The sequence below is a fragment of the Amblyomma americanum genome, chromosome 1 (genome assembly GCF_052857255.1).
Source record: "Amblyomma americanum isolate KBUSLIRL-KWMA chromosome 1, ASM5285725v1, whole genome shotgun sequence".
Taxonomy (NCBI): domain Eukaryota; kingdom Metazoa; phylum Arthropoda; class Arachnida; order Ixodida; family Ixodidae; genus Amblyomma; species Amblyomma americanum.
The window spans coordinates 181,375,896-181,396,807 of NC_135497.1; the positions used below are offsets into that span (position 1 = coordinate 181,375,896).

The 20,912-nt window shown below is 51.6% G+C and overlaps 1 protein-coding gene and 1 long non-coding RNA gene across 3 annotated transcripts in view; one reads left to right on the forward strand and one right to left on the reverse strand.

The window, feature by feature from the left end:
- The window catches only part of Culd (CUB and LDLa domain), a 124,100-nt gene that overhangs the window by 7,931 nt on the left and 95,257 nt on the right, over positions 1–20,912 (forward strand). The window lies entirely within an intron of this gene.
- On the reverse strand, positions 12,849–15,906 carry LOC144093964 (uncharacterized). The gene is made up of 2 exons (XR_013306363.1): positions 15,472–15,906; positions 12,849–13,289 (listed from the first exon to the last, which is right to left on the reverse strand). It is a non-coding gene; the product is annotated as an uncharacterized LOC144093964 (long non-coding RNA).

Here is a 20,912-nt window from a genome sequence, read left to right on the forward strand (position 1 = left end):
GGACAGAACGTCTGATAACCTCTCATTCGTGCAGGCCGCCGGCGCTAGGGCCGCAGTGGAATCCCCGCCGACCTTTAGCCGCTGTCTATTATTGTGCTCTTGGCCTCTTGCTTCTTGTTGCGACAAACAGCAAAGATTTTCGCTGATTTACTACGCGAACGCCTCTTCAGTTTCCGAGTGTTGTACGCAGTGTCGCCTTCGCGAGTATGTTCATATCAAGTACACCGTAACCATAGTGCGACCGCCCCGTCATTGAAGACATTTATGTTTGCGGATGAATTTTCCGAGCAGTTCCGCATTCCGCCGATGCAGGTGTAATGCCGGTCGGGACGACTGCAATTATAAACGCGACGGAAGGCTGCACAGCCTCGCCAGTGAAAGGAATAAGTCAACAAGAGTCAGACCGCAAATCTCCGCCCGGCGGTAACAAGCAACACTCTCTCAGCACACGCTGTTCAAATTTGCCCCGACACACCGGAATGAGCAAATGACTCGTTCCGCTGGTTCCAAGCGGAGATCGGCGGTGAGAAAGCCTGGCCTCGCAAACCTCTCGAGAGGCGCAAGCCAGCCATCTGTTAGTCTTGCAATTCACCGCAGGGCGGTAAGTTCGACCGAGCTGGAGGCGGCCAATCAATGCCAGCTGTGGAAGTAGCAAACAGGGTCTCGTACAACTGAGCGCCAGTCGTCTGCGATCGTTGAGCGAACCCCGGCAGTTTGTTCCCCTTTTATTTTCTCCGTGTCCCCCTTGAGCAGTTGTGTGGTGTAGCACCCGATGTTGTGTTCCTAATGAGGGCGCTTATGGCCGCTTCTTTGCTATAATAGGGAGGCAACCGAGATTATACGTCGCTGTCATGAAAAAAAAGAGAACAAACATTGCGCACTTTGAGCTACAATATTGCGCTAAGGAGCCCTCGCATTTAGCTCTCGGAACGAAAACTCGTTTTGCGCACACGGCAGTCGATAGGAACAGTGCAGCCTCTCCTGCTGGATGGGAACGTCAGAGTTCAGTCTGCTGAGAATGAGGATAACACGGCCGCTAGTCGTGCCGTTATTTGTTTTCGGGTTAAGTGTAGTTGGGCCGACTAAGTCTGCAAGTTTTGTGCTGTGCACAAGCAGTGTAATGGACGCACTTGCACAGAACACGGGGGGATCTCTTTTGATTTGCGTACTTTTGGTGAAGCGAATTTGCGGCATGCCGTCTACTGCTTCCCGCACGCTTAGGTTTTACTGCCTTCACTAATGAACCGCAAAGAAACCTGTTCAGCGCATTCAAATCGGGTTCTTTCTCCTGTTCTCATCTATTTCCTCACTTCTCTCTGTTCAGCCGGACCTCATCAATGATATCACTTATTGCAGAATGCCGAATTTACCTGCACTATACACAACAGTGGTAGCACGTCAGGGCGCGGCCTCTCTCCATGAGACACCCTGCTCCGTCCTCCCTGTCTGGTTCTCTCCACTACTGCGAGCGCTTCGCGAGGCCTTCTCTTCCCCAGTCCTTCTGGCGAGCGAGCGGGCCCACTTCGCTCCTTTTCAAATTCAAAAGAAGGCAGTCGCTTAGCACCGTGGTTGGATATCGGATGACAGCTCTTTCCGGGGTGGCGCGCTCTCCTGCAGCCGTCGTTTCGCCTCTGCTGCTAACCCTTTCCGGCGCCAGCTCGCCCACAAGTTCGTACGAAAAAAAATTGGCAGTGCAACGGACGGGACGAGACGGCGGCACGTTGCGATCGCCACGGCTTGGGCCGCTCGCGCGCGCACACACGCACAAACACGGGCACACTGCTCGTTCGGTCCGTGCGCGAGGGCGACCCAGTGGCGCGCACAAGCGCTAAAAGGGCTGTTTTTTGTTTTTGTTTTTGCCACTGGCACGGCCGGTCTCGAGGAGAGCGCGCCCCTCTCGAGACCGGCCGTGCCAATGGCCGCTCTCAGTGATGGTGCGCTCTCGCAATCCCCGAGCCAGGCAGAACATACGGCAGGCATGAAGCCATCATCGGCATCACTCTCTCACATGCTCAATACGCGTGTGTCGTTGGTCTGCTCCTCGAGCATACACCGCGGACACGGCTGCTGGAGCGTGCGAACGGGGTGGCAGTGAAGGGAGGTGGGTATCATCCTTAAGGAGGTCAACGTGCCATTGGCATCCTAATCGCCTTTAGAACCGGAAGCCAAGGCCTGTTAATAATAATAATAATAATAATAATAATAATAATAATAATAATAATAATAATAATAATAATAATAATAATAATAATAATAATTGGTTTTTTGGGGGAAGGAAATGGCGCAGTATCTGTCTCATATATCGTTGGACACCTGAACCACGCCGTAAGGGAAGGGATAAAGGAGGGAGTGAAAGAAGAAAGGAAGAATAGGTGCCGTAGTGGAGGGCTCCAAGGCCCGTTTCCAGAAAACTTCTTGGGTGTGGCGTGCTGCGTGATTTACTGGCCCACGAGCGCTGCCGAAAATGTCAGCCAACAGAAGGGCGTCGGCCGGTCTCGGATCGCATGTACATAACGCAGTGTGAATCCTGTCCCTGTTTTACAAAATTCCTAACACATTAGATCGTTGCGTAACTGACTACGCGCGACAGTTGGCCCATTGTTTCAGGCAGCCAGACGATAATCCAATCACGAAACAATGTACCAGAGGGCCACTGGCTAATCACAAAACTCCTCCACGAAATATGTGCTTCGTTGTTGTCCAGCGGCTCCATCTATGACAACGATACCGTTTTCAGATGAGCTTTGTTTAGTATTTATAAAAACGGGTACTCATTTCTCTGCATACAAGCTTGAGTTTGCACTTTATAATTAATGATTAACTCTACTGGGCACTGATTGCACCTAAGGCCTATACTGCGTTTTAATGAGACGGAAGAGCGTATAGGTCACCGTTACTTGATTCTTCGCTATAAATAACTCAGCTCTATGGTTATGAGTGCATGACTGAATAAATCCAGATTAGCAAATCATTAATATTGACCAGGAAAGGTAGCATACGCAAAGCAAAGTCTTGCAGCACGCGAAACTTGACGCAAATAAACGACGAGTCAAATTCATAGGGAGCATACGAAACAAGTCGACAACGCTCATTGAACAAACAAAGCGCATATAGCCAAATTACTAGAATTGGGTCTAAGATCAGTGTGGGCACCTTAAGAATGCTTTATTTTACGGGGTACCTAGAGTCACTGTAAGCATAACGCACGAATTCGGGGAATTAAGTGTGCCCTTCAGCCGTCGCGGCTGCTCACCAAAGCGGACAGGAAAGCAAAGCGTATTAGGAGCCACGTGAAGCAACAATTACTGTGGAAATTGTGCCGGACTGTTTATTTTTATGTTTTGTATGGTTAGCCTGCCAGATTAAAAAAAAAAAAAAACTCAGCAGGGCATTCAATAGGATTGGCACCCTTAATTTCCGCGTGATAAAATGAAACCTTGCAGAGAAACAAACTTTAGAGCGTCTCGGCATTACATATATATTACTGCTATAAGTACGCAATTTCCTGCCACTGACGTCGACAATCGGGTGCTGCGCGGACATCGATTTATGCCATGCTGCGATCCAGTCGCCGCTATTGGTTGCTCCTTTCGAAAAAAGGAAACAACAGAAGAGAGAGAGAGACGCGGGTCCGTTCTCCCGCTGTTCATCATAGCGGGGCAACGCGCGCGCCATCATAGCTCGTTGAACTCGGGTGTCTTAGCTCGGGGAAATCGAAAAGATGATCGACGAGCGTAACAAACTGAGCCGGCCGTAGTAGTGGGCGATTCTCCGCGCTTTGCGAGCGCATCCCAGTCTGCTTTTTTTTTTTTTGTCTTGGGTGTGCGTTGCCGGCGTTTCTCCCAGATCGCGAATCGTGGTCTATGACCGTCAGTGATCTCGAACGCGAAGGTGCACGCACTCTGAACAGTTGGTTTCAAATTTTTTGAAGAGTATTATATTTCAAAATGCACGAGTCTTATTGCTCAATGATGCCTAAAAAAAAAAGAAACGAACGTCCCATAAGAAAAGAAAAAGAGCATCTCATACTAGGCACAGAGTTGCCCAAGATAGATCTGATTTCACAGTCCGCGGCCAAGGCAGATTTTATTCGCGTTCTGTTGAATTTCGATTCTTTCCGACTTTCGTCATCGCCTGTGGCGACGTCACTCCTCGCTCTCGCGGGGTCTGCTAGTCCGCTCAGTGGACGATAAGGACGGAACAGAATTCAAGGAAAGAAAGTCGTTATATCACATGTCGGCCCAGGCCTGGTGAAGACCCGTTCCCGAACGTCACTGGCGGACGGCGTCAGTGACTAGGAAGCCGAAGAGAAGCATCGCTAGCGGAAGCTGTCATGGTGCGTCACCGGAAATCGCCGATGTCTGCGCCGAGGTCCGGGCGCAGTCGCAGTTAACTCCAGCGCTTAATGATGCAGCATTGCGAGGCTCATCCTACGAGTCTTCCGCACTTGCACGCTGCAATGCAGGCATGCCGAGCAACTTGATTGGCTCGCCAGCCGTCGGTGTCAAGAGGAAAGCTGAACACACGAACCGGAGAAGGCGCACTTTTCTAGGGTGACACGCGGCTTACCTTGGCCAGGTCCGCACCATATATTTACGCGGCGCGGACAGTCGGCGCAGTAAATCTTCTTTGACGGTCAGTGTCTAGCCTGTTTACTGCCACTTTTTTCCTTAAGGCGAGTAATTGGTCGCACCTCCCGAGTGCTTGCCGGAATCGAACAGCACGGCGTCGTCTGCGGCCTTCACTGCAGAAGCCTAGATCTCTCGCAAGCGGCGTTGCCTCCAAGCGTAACGATTGCCTGACGTTATTCACTACTACTTCCTGCCATCTTTTTTTTTTACATTTTGACAGGAGGAGCATTCCCGTAAAAGCAAAATTGATACATGGCTCTCAAGACGCTGCCTGCTCTATTCTCTGACGGCCTCTTTCACGCAGACGAGCTGTACAAACAATAGCACTCAGTTCACAGAACACTTCGTCAGTTTTCCTTTGGATATATTAACGCAAATTTTCCTGCGGGAAGCAAGGTTATCTGCTTAATTTTATAGGACATGGCACTATAGACGGCGCGATCATACTGATCCGTATTTTCTCGAAAAGCGGTCGTGCGATGGGCGAAAAACTCCTGACATTTAAAGGTCTCCTCAAGCCCGTATATATGAAATTGTATCTGAATCAGTGGCGACGCTGAAAAAAAAAATGATGGGCTAAAAAGTAGAAACAGAAAGTGAGCGTACATTTCTATCGAGATTAAATGGATGGGTGTTTAGACGGACAGTTTTTTTTTTCCTTTTTACGGTATTCCCATTCCTTCATTTCTTGCTTTGGCGTTAAAGTCAACCAAGTAGCCGGAATTCAACGCGTTTGGAATGCACGCTCATGTTTTCGAGACAGCGATACGAATTCGGCAACACTTTTCGTTACGTTAAGCTAAACCCGTTGTATGGCGTCAAGAATACGCGCCTGCATGTTGACGCTATTATGATTTTGAGGGCTGCAAGAAAGTAGCAAGCATTAAGCGCACTGCTGCTCATCTGTAATGGTCTGCGCGCTCTTATTTTCGACTCTCTCCACCCTGGGAAAACAACAAGTGAGAAAGAAAATCTCTCGGAATAAAAAAAGGAAGAGCGCTTTCTTGCGAAGCGTCCAACACCGAAAACAGCAGCTGCGATAGACTGCGTGTCGTGAGCAGGCTTGACACCGAAACGGTTGGCCCTCCATGCGAAAAGGAGCCAGCGACAGCGCGGCAGTATATGAGCGCTCTCCTTGCGCAACTCAGAAGTTGAATGAACCGGTCGGGTGGCTATAATGCACTTACGTTTTCCCAAATGAATAATGGCGCCGTTGGCGGCGGCCTCTTTTTCTGCTGTCGTAAACGTCAGTGGAGAGAGCTGCCTCCTTCTTTTCGCAGCACTGTTCACATCGCTTCTTTCCAAGCCGGAACGACAACGTCCGAGTACGTGGCACGCACGACGTCTTGGCTGCGGCTCGGCTCCGGCGTTCGCTATTTGCACGGCTAAACACGCCGTAAAGTTCTCTCCGGAGGTAGGGAGGGGGGTTCAGGCGTACAGAACGCGGTGCACATCTGCCGCCCGCCGCAGCGTGTTTTATGGGCGACGTCGTGGCTCGAGATCGTCGTAGGTGGCCCCGTCACACTGTTATAACTTCACCTCTGCCCTGCAGCGCGCACGCGCGCATCACTAAAGCCACGACCGCTGCTGGTCCTCCGAGGTATACCTGCTGGTCGTGCAAGGAAATATTAGGATCTTTTTTTTTCTTACGGTAATTCCAGGGGCTTGCGCAGTCTAAAGCTTTAGCACTGCCCGGCTTTCCAGCGTATACGAAATCGGCCTCGGATGTTTGGGAGCAAACTGTGACACTTCTGCCGCTTCCTTACACTCTGATGAGTGTACACAAGGCGGAAAAAGTGAGTGTCGGGCAAAGGTTATAAGGAAATAGATTGCGGGGTTTTATGCGTCGTCCGAAGTGCGGGGAAACAAACGGAATAAAAAAAAAAACAAGAATTCAGGTTGCTTAGACTACGCGACGAGCGCACAGTGAGCGCGATCGCTTTTTGCGTTCTTCGAGCACGAAGTGAGAGACCATTACGCGTGCACGGATACGGCTTGGCGTCTTTTATGTTCCCTTCCCAGACACGTCGCGCCCACGACGTTAGGAATGGGGCCAGTATTACTCCGCTCCAAACGAGCCCAAATCGCCCGAAGCGTATTATTTACCTTTCATTCCTTGTGTTGAAGGTTACGTAGCGTACAGTTTCACGCCCCCATTTTGTTTATATACATTGCGTCATTCACCCACGATACAGTGATACACTGAACCAACGCTGCAAGAAGCCGATCTTAATATTTTACGAAAGCTTTGATGCCCTCTTGTTAATCCTGCAAGCGTCATGCATGTCTGTACACTGTCCCAGGTGGCACCGTCATGTATAGACCGCATTTCCAGCATCTACAAGGTGTAACCTCGGTAAAGATTGAATTTCGCGTTTCAGTTCGTTCCAAAATTAGAATTATTGCTTCTCGCCAGCACCGCAGTCGCAGCCGTGGAATGAAAAAAGAAGATAGTTCAGAAGAAAAAGGTCGTCTTTTATTATCGCAGCTCTTACCTTGCGGTTGAAATTTGTTAGGAGCTCCTGAGAGTGGAAGAAGGGCCTACGCCAGCATGCAGTCTTCCGACGCGACAGAGAAACTTGTGTGTTCGGTACCTGAAACGAAGTAGGATGACATCTGCTTTCCTTTGTTCAGACCAGACCGACAGAAAAGGAGATATATGTTAGCACGCTGCATGATGAATGCGCCTCGCCACCAGACACTCTGTCGTGCTTCCCTTTCGATTTTTCTTTCTTGTTTCCCTGCGGCCCGTCTTCCCGTTTTTCACGCTTGCGGCGCGCCGATGCGGGGAAACATGATGACTGCCGAGATGCAAAGGAAACGTACGCGTGCGACGCGTCGATACGCTGTTGCTCAGTGTCAGGTGAAAGGAAACGCGGCAGGCAGCTCCAACCGAGTCCCCCGTATTGGGTCGCGAGCCGCGGTTCCGCTCCGGTTCCTCCCCCGCGCTGTCGCCGGGCCACGATGCGAGCTGTTTAAAAATTCTCCCCTTTCTTGCGTCGCAGCCTATATGCAGTGTCTCTGCTAACGATCCCGCGAAGCTGTCAACTCGCGGGGAAAGAAATGTGCGGCGGGGGAGCCTCTGCGTAGCGAGAGCCGGAAAACACCCAAGAAGAAGCGCGACGCGTGAACCCGCAAAATGCATCAGGTTGGTCCGGAAAGACAGAGAGAGACAGGGTCAGAGAGCCTTTGTATCGCGCGCCCGGAGTGTATGCTCTCTTTTTCGTGTGGCTATGCTCGGCGCTGTTCGCGGCGGGGCGCTTGCTCAACATCACTCTGTTCCACGGCGCTTCCGAGAACCTTGGCGGGATTTTTAAATTTATTCGTTTGCTCGTCCGCGGTGCGTGCGTTAGTGCTGTTCGCGCACCGGGCTCGTACACGGTGCCTGAGAAGGAAGAAAGAGAAGCACCGCGTGACAGCGTGATGGAACACGTGAGGCCGAAGATCGGGCAAGGAGAGAGCTGCAGACGCCGCCACGAGAGGTGTCTGCAAAGGTCTTTCCAGCGCCTGATCGATGGACGTATAAGAAAGGCGAAACTATGCCAAGTATGTCCCTATAAAGCCTTGTCCGTGGCGAGCGAGCACCCTCACGTTTGCCTCGGTGTACAGAGAGAGAGAAAGCGCCTTGGCTTTCTCATACGCGGTTGCCTCTTCTCCTCGCACCTCCCGTTACGAACAACACAGTTCCCCCGTTGTGCACCTTGAGGCCAGAAAATTGCGCGAAAACCGAGCTGCGCGAACTCTGCCTGACGCTGGGATGGGAACAGGAGCCGGAGACGAGTCTCGAATCTTTGTTGTCTTTTTTTACTTGTTTGTTTGAACCACGATGAAAAAAAAGGGGGGGGGGGGAGATGAAGAGAAAGCAGGAACGAGGAGACGCGCTACATTTCACTTCGTTTTGGCGCTGTTCTTTCATCCTTCCCTGTTTTGCTCGCGTTCGGACCAACGACGGGAGAGGACCGCTCGATTCCGCTGCTACTTAAGTGACGATTTTCTCATACGAGCCGGCCATGATCTTGGCGCGGGTGCTTAGCAAGTTTCATGACCGCAGCGCTGTCACTTACGTCCTGCGTCTGGCTCAGTTATTGTGAGAATGCTGGAAGTTTTCGACCTTCAGTCAGGACTCTGCAGCAGTTGCTCCCTGCATAGCGGACGGAAGAGTAAATTACGCGCAGCGTCCCTCCTTTCCTTTTTCCTGCTCTGGTTGCGGAAAGGTCGCCTCCGTTTTGCCTTCAGACTCGAGTAATTATCCGGGGCAGCTGCGAGACGGCCTGCAAATGCGAAAGCTTCTGGTTTCTAACACGGTGGCCAGCGGCCAGCTCTCGAACGCGAACAAGCGTATCGCGCACCTGGTTGGACTGGTTTTTTAAATATGTGAAGAAAAACAAGAACCTTGGCGGCGCGAGGCGTGACGTGTGCCTTATAGGACGGTGGCACTCGGCGGCGGTCGCGGCAGCCAGCATGGTCGCAGCGCGAACCGCGAGTGGCCAAGGGCCGGCGTTTGTTGGCAGTTTTCATTACAGAGTTATTTCGCCTGGAAACGATCGGCCCCATTCATTTGACGGGCGTTTCCCGCCGGGCCGGAAATAACGCCGCCAATGGCGCGCTCTAATTAAGAGCGACCCGGAGAGTGGTGCCCGGGCTCCAACGCGTAACCTGCGCTCGACGGCGGCGCCCGCGGCCTCAGCGCACTTTAAGGGGCCGGGGGTGAAGGGAGGGGGGGGGGGGGGAGTGCCCCGAGCTAATCCGGCCAGAGATCGACCTCAACACGACGGCTAAAAAATCCCTCCCGCGTGGCTGGGTCCGCAAGCCGCCGTGAGCTGCTCGCGCGCAGCTGACGATGGCGCCATTCCACCCCGGCTCGCCCGCGCGCTCAAAGCGTTTCCCGCCAAAAGTACTGGCGCGCGCTGGCCGCTACGAGCGGAACTTCGCGCTAGTTATCGCGCGCTCGCAGCCTAGCTTTAGCTCCGGGAAGGAATTAAAGCGAATCCCTCACCGGGGACGGATCGTGCGCGCGCGCCCATAAAGCGGGCGTCCGGCACCCTGAGCGGGCCTCTTCGAGCGCACCACCGATGGGCGGAATTTCTCGTGGCGCGCGAAATGTCAATCCTGATCACTGCGGCACGCGCATGCGCACACTTGCTGGCCCGGTGCGTGCGAGCGGCTCTCGGGCCTCGTATGCAGGGGCGATGCCAATAACGATTTGTTCGCTGAAAGAGGAAGAGCAAGAGAAAAATCAGGCAGACGTACGGACGGGTCTAACCGGGCAATCCGCTACATAGAGCCTGGACGACGGAGTTCTGCAGTCGCCATTAAATCGTCAGCGTTGAATAATTGATGCGCCCGAATACGTGAGCAGATTGACAGTTAATAAATTACGGTTTGGACAGAAGTACTAAAAAATGTGCGCTCGAATGCCATCAATGTTTCATCCCACTGAGGAATTCCTCCGGGCGTTGTATTCGCTGCTAATGAAACGAATCTGGCTTAAAACAGAGTTGAAAACTGAAGGCACCTGGACCGGTTTTAGGGGCTCTTGCGTCTCGTTTCATGTATGTGCAACGCAACTTACTCTGCCGTCCTACATTTTGACTTTTGACGAAAAAGCGCTTTTATGCGCCACTGTCATTAGGGCAAGTTTATGAGACATTCCTAGCCGTTACGCCCGAGGCATTCGTTCCCATCTGTTGCGGTTGCAAAGCGCGGTGATCAGTCGCATAGGTACCGCATCACAGTAAGCTATACGCCAAGATCAAACTGTCAGTCATGTAACAGAACCTATAAGCTTAAGGTTTTGACGTTACGCTTGAGGGTTTAGAATTTTCCTACATTCCAACGGCTACAACACATTACGCGATAAATCGTGAGCTCTATACAAATGTCTCGATGTAAAAATGTGCATCTAGGACTGAAACTTGGACCAATTAAATCACACTTTAGCTTGTACTTAATAAGGTTGCAGTCTGCCCTGTTATTGGGCCAAAAATTGCGCGTCTAGTTATGAGAATAGGTGAGCAAGCGTTTCAGCGGTAGAAACTAAAATTAGCCGATTTATATTTCCTGAAGCACGAATTGTTGTGAATCGCAGTTTTCAGCCCTCATCTGAGAGGTTTATTGCAGTTTCAGCCCCGAAAACTAGCAGAAGTCTTACTGACATGTCATTAGGCTAAAATTATGGTCAGGATTAGGAAAGATGTGCTGCAGTTATTCTTCTTAATTATTTTTGTTTTCTTGGCCTGAGCTATAATTAACTATTCCCCTTTGCCTTCTAGCCGAACTGAGAGGAGACGACACAAGGATGCAAACAGGATCTGAACACCATATGTGTTTTTTGGAATGTGCTCTCTGCCCGATTAGTCCATGGCCTCTCATGAACTATTATTTCTGCGTGCAGCGCTGCCCAGCCATTGTGCAGTCGAGTCGCATTCCTTGGCGCCGATACCGATACCCGCCAACTTGGCACAGACGAGGCCGGCAGCTCGCCCGACGCCAGATACCGCATGTATAGCGGGCAGGACGTCGCGGCCACCGTCTGGGAAGCAGTCCGTGGCGCGATGCGGCCGAGGGCTGCTGGTCTGTCGCGCCGTACGGAGCGGGGATAATTAAGGAGGAGGAAGGTTCATTGCCCAGCCACGGCTGCCCGATAAGCGGCGATAAGCCGCCGACCCCGGCGAGCGCACCGCCGCTGCCTCGGGCGCGGAAGTGCTCGGCGCGCGACGCGGGTCGGGCCGGTGGCTTTTCCTCGGCGGCGTCGTGAACCGCGACCGGCGGCCGCCAGATTCGCCGGCCGCTTCCTGCACGCGCGCAGCGGTGCGCCTTGCAGTGCAGTGCTTCGGCGATTTTCTTGCTGGCGTTGCAGAATACCGCGAGGCCTGTGGTACTACCGACTGGGCCGCCGGCTTCCTTCGCGGCCTGTAGCGCAGCCGAGTTTTTTTACCCTCCGATAAGATCAAGTGCGCGGTCGCGGCGACTGCGCCCGGTTCCAGTGGCGCGCAGGCGCGCGCCTCTGTGCTTCGCGATGCTGAGTGTGGCCCGGGAAATATTAATATGCGGGTGTTCAATGGACCTCCCGGCGCACGGATCAGCGGGGTTCGGGAAGATGCCTCAGTCGGAGTGGGCTCCAAATTCATTTAGCTCGGCGAACTTCTGATGGGCGAACGTTGTATAGGGGCTTCGCCTCCTGCCGGTGCCCCGTGCAGACGCCGCGGGAGTCGGACCGGCGGCCTCTGCAGTTGTGCGGCGGCAGCAGAGCGCCCTACTGCGAGCCCTCTCTCTGGCGACAGCGCATGGTCGTCGTGGCCGGCGCTGGGCAGAAAAGGAGGCGCACCGTCCCCCCAGACCGGGGAAAATCGTTCGGACGACGCGCCGCGTGAGAAGAAAGGAATCTCGCCCGATTGGAGCGATTGTCATCTGCGCCCCGCCACGAACCTCAGTGGCATTTCTCGCTGGGATCAGCGAGCGTGCCGATAGCCGAGGCACAGTTTCAGACCCTCTCTGTTTTTGTTTTTTGTCATCTTCTCCTCGCCTGTTCCTCTGGCGACGAGGCAACCGCGCGACCCAGTTCTGTCGGCAATAATTACCGAGCCTTTTTCTTACCCCTCAAGCGCGTTGCAATGGAAGACTGGAGGGCCCCTAAGGAGGCAGGCCTGCAAAGCCATCGCTGTCTTCCTCTTTCTGCCCTTTCCCCCCTCTTATTTTTATCTTCGCGCAGCACCCTATCAAGGCACGCGCATCGCTCAAGAAAAAAAAAAAAGACGAAACTGGATGCCACCTGGGCGGAAACAAAACGGAAGGAGTGACCCTGGGGAAACGAACGCATAAAGTTCTTTCGCGCGGGAAACTCCGCTAATGATGCTGGCAAGAACTGTGCACGCGCCAGTGCTCCGGAGTTTCTTCGCGCACGTGCAGCGGACCCCGGTGAACAGATGCAGTTCTTTCCCCTCTAATTGGTGCTTGGCTGGCTTCTTGTTCTGGGGGGACGTGCGCACATAACGCGAGGTGTCGCCAAGTAAGTGCAGCGGAGCTTTAGCGAAACTCGCGCGCTGTACGGGGACGAAGCTGCGGGAATTAGGGTTTCTGCATCCTCGTGAACAATTAAGAAGTACTATTTGCTAACTTTGAAATTTTAACCTCACACTGTAAGATGCTTTTAAATGTCTCGGTGCGCTAACGTAACATCAGTTTGGGCGCTGTAGCATGCGAAAGGGAACAGGCAACCCGTGCGTTCCTGAAAGATGTTCGTTGTAAACTTTCATCTTATTAGCTTTACCACGCTACTCTTGCTTTTGAAGAGTGGCTGGGACAGTGGCTATGCCTCGCGGTTGTCATGTTAAACATTCTGTTACCAAAACACTATTCTCAGCTTGAAGAAATCGTACTAATTACGGTTGTACTAATTATACTGCAAAATTGTTCACTGGAGAACACAAATTTTCTGGCAGCTGGCCTGCCAGGAATTCTGCTTGTTCTTTAAATGCGCATTATGCATTAAAGACGGTATGTGCAAAAAAATTTTATTTCAAGAAAATATCTAAGGATACGGCTGGGCTGTGAATTTCTGAAGTGATATTATTAGTGCAGGAACTTTTCGTGCAAGGCAGTGTTGGTCCTTTCAGGCTCCTCCATGGTGCCGCTCCCACATATCCACGATTCTTGTGGCTGTCACAGAAGGAAAGGACATGTTATGATTAAAGTACAAAAATAGCCGAACAATTTCAGTCACATAATGAACAAACAATGTGATAGTAGAATGACTAATATATGCAGCGCACGTCACAGCTCGTTACGGATCCCGAGATAGCGGTGACCTTTTTTAAAAACGTGTGTCAGAGGAAGCTTGCGACGATAGTATTGTGTAGCCTGCAACAGGTGCCTTATCTCTCTACGTCACACGGTAGAGGTCGCAATGTCACAGTTTAATGCGAGAATAAGGCATATTTCCAACACTACTGATATGAACACGCGGACATCCTTTCTAGCTGCTATCCGAGGTACCGAGGTTAGGTCTCAGGTGGCAACATTTAATGAACCCGCATCCGGCAAAGTAACAAGTAAAGGTCATCTCGCTGACTGGAGTACTTGAGGTTCATTGTCAGTGCGATTATTGTACGCTCGTCAGCGAACGTACAGGTACGGACAAGCTGAAGTGATAATCGCGAATGCGCGCCACTGCCGATAGGTCGCACACCTGTAGGTGCTCTAAACACCGAAAACAAGTGTTGTCGTAAGCAGATAGAAGCTTTGGTGTAATTTCACAAATAACAGTATACGCCTCGAACGAGTTCTTTGGCTGATAGCGAGTAGACAGTAAACGCCTTCGACAGCGCTTGACTCCAGTCCTTAGAGTGGCCAAAGTCACGTATATACACGCGCCCAATGCACCACGCGCTTCCATGCTGCATTTCATACTGCACGCATCTCCACTGCTATCACAAGAGCACGCACAGACTTCGGTCCGTCTCAGCGCCCGTACTCACGATTTGGGTCCTTCTAAATAAGCCGCGTCATCGAGTGTATTCGCGTGCACCGCGCGAAATATCCGATTTAGGATAACAACCACAACGACTGGCGTGGACGCGACCACTCATGAACGAAGAGCTGTCAGTGTCCGGCGACGGCAATTTCAATCGGGCAGGATCGGCCGTTCAGTATAGAACAGGTTTAGTTTGGTTTATGGGGGTTTAACGTCCCAAAGCGACTCAGGCTATGAGAGATGCCGTAGTGAAGGGCTCCGGGAATTTCGACCACCTGGGTTTCTTTAACGTGCACTGACATCGCACAGTACACGGGCCTCTAGAATTTCGCCTCCATCGAAATTCGACCGCCGCGGCCGGGATCGAGCCCGCGTCTTTCGGGCCGGCAGCCGAGCGCCATAACCACTCAGCCACCGCGGCGGCTAGTTCAGTATAGAATAGCAGCACCAGCTAGAAACAAGTCAGTCGCAAAACGAAATATAAGACGCCATGTATAAGTACTGTGCAGAGCGTACCTTATTTCGCAAATAGTTTCGTCGGCAAAATCAGCAGCGAACACACGCGTACGACATCATGCACGACACGCGCAGTACGAGTATGGTGGCTAGAAGGGACCATAGTACGAGGGCGACCGTTTTGGAGAATGCCGGACCGCAGCAAAACACTGGAACGCAGAGGACACAGCACACAATCATCACTGCAAAAATTTTCTTTATCCACTGTCTTACTTTTTAAATATGCTAACTGATTTATAGTGGCACAGATGCATTTTAAAAACGATTTTTTTTTTTACAATAGCTGAGGGCGAAATTACCGGCACTTCCGGTGTAGCGCTGTGCAAACAGAAAATTACTGTTTTTTATTTTGCGAACAGGTTTCTGTTAAAGGCCTGTAATAGATATTCTCTGTATACGACAACCGACATTTTCTTTAAAAAATATCAGCAATTTACACAAATTTTTTTTACAGTGTACGCATTCCAGTGCGAAGCTGAAGCATCATAAATGGAAGCTTAGACGTATGCGCAGGATGTAAGTATAGGTACGTATCTTGCGCCAAATAGGCGACGACAAACGAAGTAACGCAAATGATGACGTGCACGGTGCGATAGATGCGTAGTTTATTAGTGGATAAAAGTTGTCGGGATGCGGATTCGGTACTCTAGAAAGCACGGAAGCATGAGGGGACATGCATACGCTCGTTCCGCCGAACGAACACCGGTAGACTGCGTAGCGAGGCAACGCTGCGTATTTTTAGCTCCGCCCATCCGCAACCCGTATATGTAATATTTTGTACATGACCGCAGATTGAAAACTGACCCAACTGGCCCAGACTAAAGTCTCGTCTAATCCACTTCCAGCCCATACCTCTCCCACCGTCACTCCGCCCAGGAAACGAGAGGTAGCAAGACCCGAAGAAGTGAACGTTACGTATGAGTGATGCGTTCCAAGCGACCTAGCTGCCATAGGCTGACTCTGAGATAAAACCTGCGGCTCCACGGGCCGACCAAGCATTTCCTCCGTCCACATGCCGGTGCTGTCCGCCGGGGCGTCTTACTTGCAATGCGTGCGGGCGTAGAGAAAGCGGGGACGGCGGCCGCCGCTGGCATATGCTTTCGCTAAAGAGGGCCATCAATCAAGATTCCTTTAGACGCGCGTTTGTTACGGGCATACACAAACGGCCGCGCTGGTGAATGATTGCCTCGAATCCGGCTGTCCGTCATTATAATCTGCTGCCGCGTGCGCACAATGGCTGATGCATTCGTCTAGCTCTGCGCGACCGCCGCAATCGGACAAAGCGGCGAAGGCAATATCGAAATGCTCTTCGCCTGCACATTAGCAGCGCGTCGCCACTGCCGGTATTGTGAGGCAAGGGCAGACTGATCCCAGTTTTGCGGTATTGGTAGTGCGCGTGAAGTCGAAAACGCTCAAAAAGTACTCCCCCCCCCCCCCCCCCCCCCCCCCACCCCCCGGCTTTCAAGATATCCCTCGAGCAAAGCCAACTTGCATCGCCTTAGCACGAGTTAAAAGCAGAGAACCCACCCGATTTCAGAATCGTCTTGCGTTACTGCCGCCGTCGATACGATTATCACGCGTTTCTCTTCTATTCGTCGCTTCCTTTCTCTTCGTACCTTTTTTTTTTCTACCTTTATCTTGAGACGGCGTGAGAAAGATCCAACTATAACAATGCGGTGATATCGACAGTCGGCATGAGTTTCGGATGAGACCTTTAAACAACAAAAAAAAAAAGGCGCGCGCTGGGACTGCCAACCGCTCGGGCGACGGGCGAAAAACGACGGGCGGCGGAAACGCTCTTCCATTACTGGAACAACACATAGCACCAGCTCCGTTGCTTCGCGCCAGTAGACAGCGATATCGCTTAGCGACTGCTTTGCACGCTTGGTTCAGTCTTTAATCAAGTTCGCTCTTTTTTTGGCTCGGTGCCTGCGTCGTCGGCTTCGCCATTTGGGTATCATCAGACTCTGCGGCGAAAGTTGTTTTCACCTATTTTGTTTTCCTTCTTTTTTTTTTCGTAGTTATTATTCATGTTGACGAGAGTGCATTTTGTGGAATGCAAAAATTTTCACGCGATCTGATGCTTTGATTGCTCTCGAGAACTTGGACTTCTGGTTCAACTGTGCCCGACACTGAAGCTGGGGCGTCACCTGCCTTGAATGTTTGCGTTGCAGACATCTGACTGGCCGATAGTAAGGTGATGCCTACAGAGAAAGGTTGTACAACCCGTGGCATAGCGGTGGCAGCCGGCAGATGCCACCGCGAAAGTTTATTTACTTATTAACGCGGTAGAGTTAAAGGCCCCGTTCACCAGAAAACCCGGTGTCGGTGTTGTGAGCGAAAAATCACGCGTATGCTCTGGCACGTGGTCCCCAGAGAGCAACATAGGGAGGCAGGTGGGCCCCCTGGTCACGTGACCTTGCGTCGTCATCACAACCTGCCCACCGAATGGTGAGCAAACTGCCCACCGTCGCAGGTTGCAGTTAATGATTAGTCGCTATAGGTTACAGGGAAGAGCAACCTCCATGGGTCGCACAAGGCCCACCGCTGGGAGCACCTGTCATCGCAGGGCAGTGGCGCATCGCTTAACCGCTGCACCACTGCGCCAGGAGTGATATGAGGACTCCCAGGGATATATGAATGTGAAATAAAGAATGACCTTCTGCATTTATGGGAATTAACCCAGTCCGTTATCGCGTCATACCCTTCAGACGGAGCTTAAGCATCCGCTCCAATTTTTTATTTATCCTCGCGGCTATTCATCTAATTGTTCATTTGTGCCACAGACGAACCTCGCACGAAGTTCGCGTGTTAAAACTAGCAGCCGTAGGTTAGTCACGCGAACACGCATATGCCTTATCCTATGAATGTGCAGCGAGACTCGCACTTCGGAAGACCTTTCATTTTGGAGAGGGGGTGCTAGTGCTCAAGAGGCCACTCTCCACGGCACGGGGACAAAGATTCGCTTCTTATAGATTCTGCTGCACCCAAATATGGTGCTCGTGACGTCACGTGAAAACTATCTACAGCAGGAAACAACTTAAAGAAAAAAAAAAGGCCGTTGCTAACACTGGGCCATGGTCCGCGGCGTACTGCATTACTCCGCTGGCCAATCACAATAGGAGCAAGAGTAATTTTTTTTCTTGTGATTAAGTTCTTGTTTAGGCATCGATAAAAGGTTTAACAAGTTAACGGACTACTTTTTGTCGTGGAGTGAGTGAAATACTTTATGGATGAAGATGAATTTTTATACCGCGGGGGTAGCTTTGGCGAAGGAGCGCCATGGCATAAGGTAGTTTTTCATTTCACAAGGTGTGATCAAAGTCCCATTTCCCAAGCATTTCACCCTAAAGAAGCCGAGCACCAGGCAGGGAAACGCTTGTACCCATTGTATCACCGGTGGGTACCCGGCGGCACTGGGGATCGAACCCCGCACCTCCCTCATGCGAGGCGGATGCTCAAAACACTAGGCCACCGCTACGGTTGAAAAACTTTATAAGACGACCTCATCCTACCCTCCGGATATCCCTCTGAGTCGAGACGTGAGGGCCAGGAGGGATTGGGGTGGACAGGGGCGCCGCGTCAGATGCTGGCCTGAATTTCTAGAATCCCGACGGCCTCTTCAGCCAGTCGGACGGCGAGGCGCTTGTGCTCAGGGTCCGGGCTACGCACCAAGGTCTCCCAGGCGTCTCTACTATCCATTTTATTCGCCCTGCCTGGGGATTGTGTGCACTCCCAAATAATATGGTCGAGGGTCCCTCTCGCTCCACATTTCTTACATTTGTCATCCTCAATTTCCGGGATAATATGTTTAATTAATATTGGGTGCGGGTAGACGCGTGTTTGAAGACGTCTCCACGCCACCGCTTGCTGTTTATTAAGCTTCACACTGGGCGGGGGAAGTTGCCTGTAGTGCTGAGTTAATTACTTCTTGATATGATATTAATCGCCCTTCTCTTCCGTGGTTCTCGAGCTGGGCCCTCTTCTTGGGCCGCTCGGTGGTAGAGATCTTGAGCCAGCTCATGGCCAGCCTTGTTGCCACGGGCAGATTCGTGCGCGGGGGTCCAGATTAGTGGAGGAATTTTGTGTGACAGTCCTCTTTTGTGGTAGCAGCTTCACTGCAGACTTTAGTAGTTCCTTGCAGCACTACGAAAGCGGGGATGAGCGCACAGGCAACGTTCTGACGCTGCGGAATGTAGTGCCAGTATAAAATAGGCATAACAGAAAATGTGATAACGTGCTTTAAAGTGCACATGTGCCAAACGCAATTTCATATCGAGCCTTAACGTAGGTTGAGGTTGAGGTGTTGAATGCTACAGGTGGGGTTAGCCTTGCTTTGTCTGCCGGCAATTGCTCCACCGCAGCGTCCCTTCGATATTAACAATGCCGCATCTACCCCGCTAAGCGCACAGTCTCTTATAATAGCACACATTCTCTCCCGCAATCACCATCTATGCACACATCAATCCACACAGTTCACATCACAGTCCACTCCAGAAGTCACCATCTATGCACATATTCAGTCAAAGTAGAACATAGGCCATTGTAGTGCCACACTCCATACACACATTCACTGACAGTATAAAGTAGTCCACTCCGGAAGACACCATCTACGCACACATTCAATCACAGTAGGCCATAGTCCGTTCCTTAACGTACGCTCGCGTTAGGTACGCTATTTCCCGAGTTTAGTGTGCGCGGCTGTTCTGTGCTGCAAAACATCATTTAAAAACTGGTGCCGCACTTGAAAATTGAAAATTGGTTTTTGGGGAAAGGAAATGGCACAGTATCTGTTTCATATCGGTGGACACCTGAACCGCGCCGTAAGGGAAGGGATAAAGGGGGGACTAAGAGAAGAAAGAAATGCCGTAGTGGAGGGCTCCGGAATAATTTCGACCGCCTGGGGATCTTTAACGTGCAATGACATCGCACAGCACACTCCATCGAAACGCGGCCGCCGCGGTCGGCGCACTTCGAAGCAGGACCCCTCGCATAGGACCGAATTCGTTGTTGTTACCGCATTTTTCAGTACGTTCACTGATCTCGCCTCTAACTAAATTTATAAGCGTTAAAGTTGTACGCGCGCATATGCTTGTGGTACGTAGAGAGCCTCGTTTATACTCTTTTCCAACGATATTTGTGTGCGCCGCGAGCAGACGACACGCAGGCCACTGGGCGCGGAGAAACACGTTTAATGCGCCCTCCTGATTGGCTGAGGAGGCCTCTGTCACGTGGCTGGATTGTCACGTGGCTGGCTGCTTTTTATCCGTTTTAGATGGTTGAAGAGGAGTGTTTATGCAGATTTTATTGTCTCTAACTCCCTTCCCTGCACTTTGTGTGTGTGTGTGTGTGTGTGTGTGTGTGTGTGTGTGTGTGTGTGTGTGTGTGTGTGTGTGTGTGTGTGTGTGTGTGTGTGTGTGTGTGTGTGTGTGTGTGTGTGTGTGTGTGTGTGTGTGTGTGTGTGTGTGTGTGTGTGTGTGTGTGTGTGTGTGTGTGTGTGTGTGTGTGTGTGTGTGTGTGTGTGTGTGTGTGTGTGTGTGTGTGTGTGTGATATTTTTCGGTTGACGTTAAAGAACAACAAGGAATCAAAATCAATCCGAAGCCGCAGTGCGCCTCGTAGCCCTGTTGTTTCTGTATTACTTAAAAAATTCACTGATTTTCACATGCTATACTGTTCATTCACTTCAGCGGCAGTCGTCGACTGACTTTGCTGTCGTTTACGTGCAATTCAAATCGCGTGCATAGCCCTGGCACGAGTTGCAGCCCATTTAATCGAATCAGCTCTGCACTTCACTTCGTGCGGCGCGGAGGCAAGAGCAAGGTAATAAGATTCCGGGAAGCCTGCGCGAACTTTCTCCGGACCGGGCTGCGCCAGTCGATGGTGCAGCAGCCTTGAGCGTTGAGCAAACGGGTTGCCCTTTAATTTTCCAACCTTCGGCGCAACCCTGTCTCTCGGCAGCTTCCAGGCAGGCAGTCCGTGCCTCTTGCTGACGTCCGCTTACTTGAGTGCCATCGACATGAGGCGATCCTGTCATCCTTTCTTGCATGCGCCCTGTTTGCAACATCGCCTCTCGACAATCAGCCCCGCAAACTTTCCGGGAGGCGCTCGTCGTCTAGTTTAACGTATACATATCGCCGAAACAGCAGCACCCTTCCGAGGCAGTCTCCAACGTCCGCCTCTTCAAGTGATCCGACGAAGCCCTCGCGCCCCGACAAATGGGCCCGCAATTGTTTCCGCCCAGCTTGGACTCATTGCCCTCGCGAAATGGTTTCGAAGCGCGGAGGGGGACGCG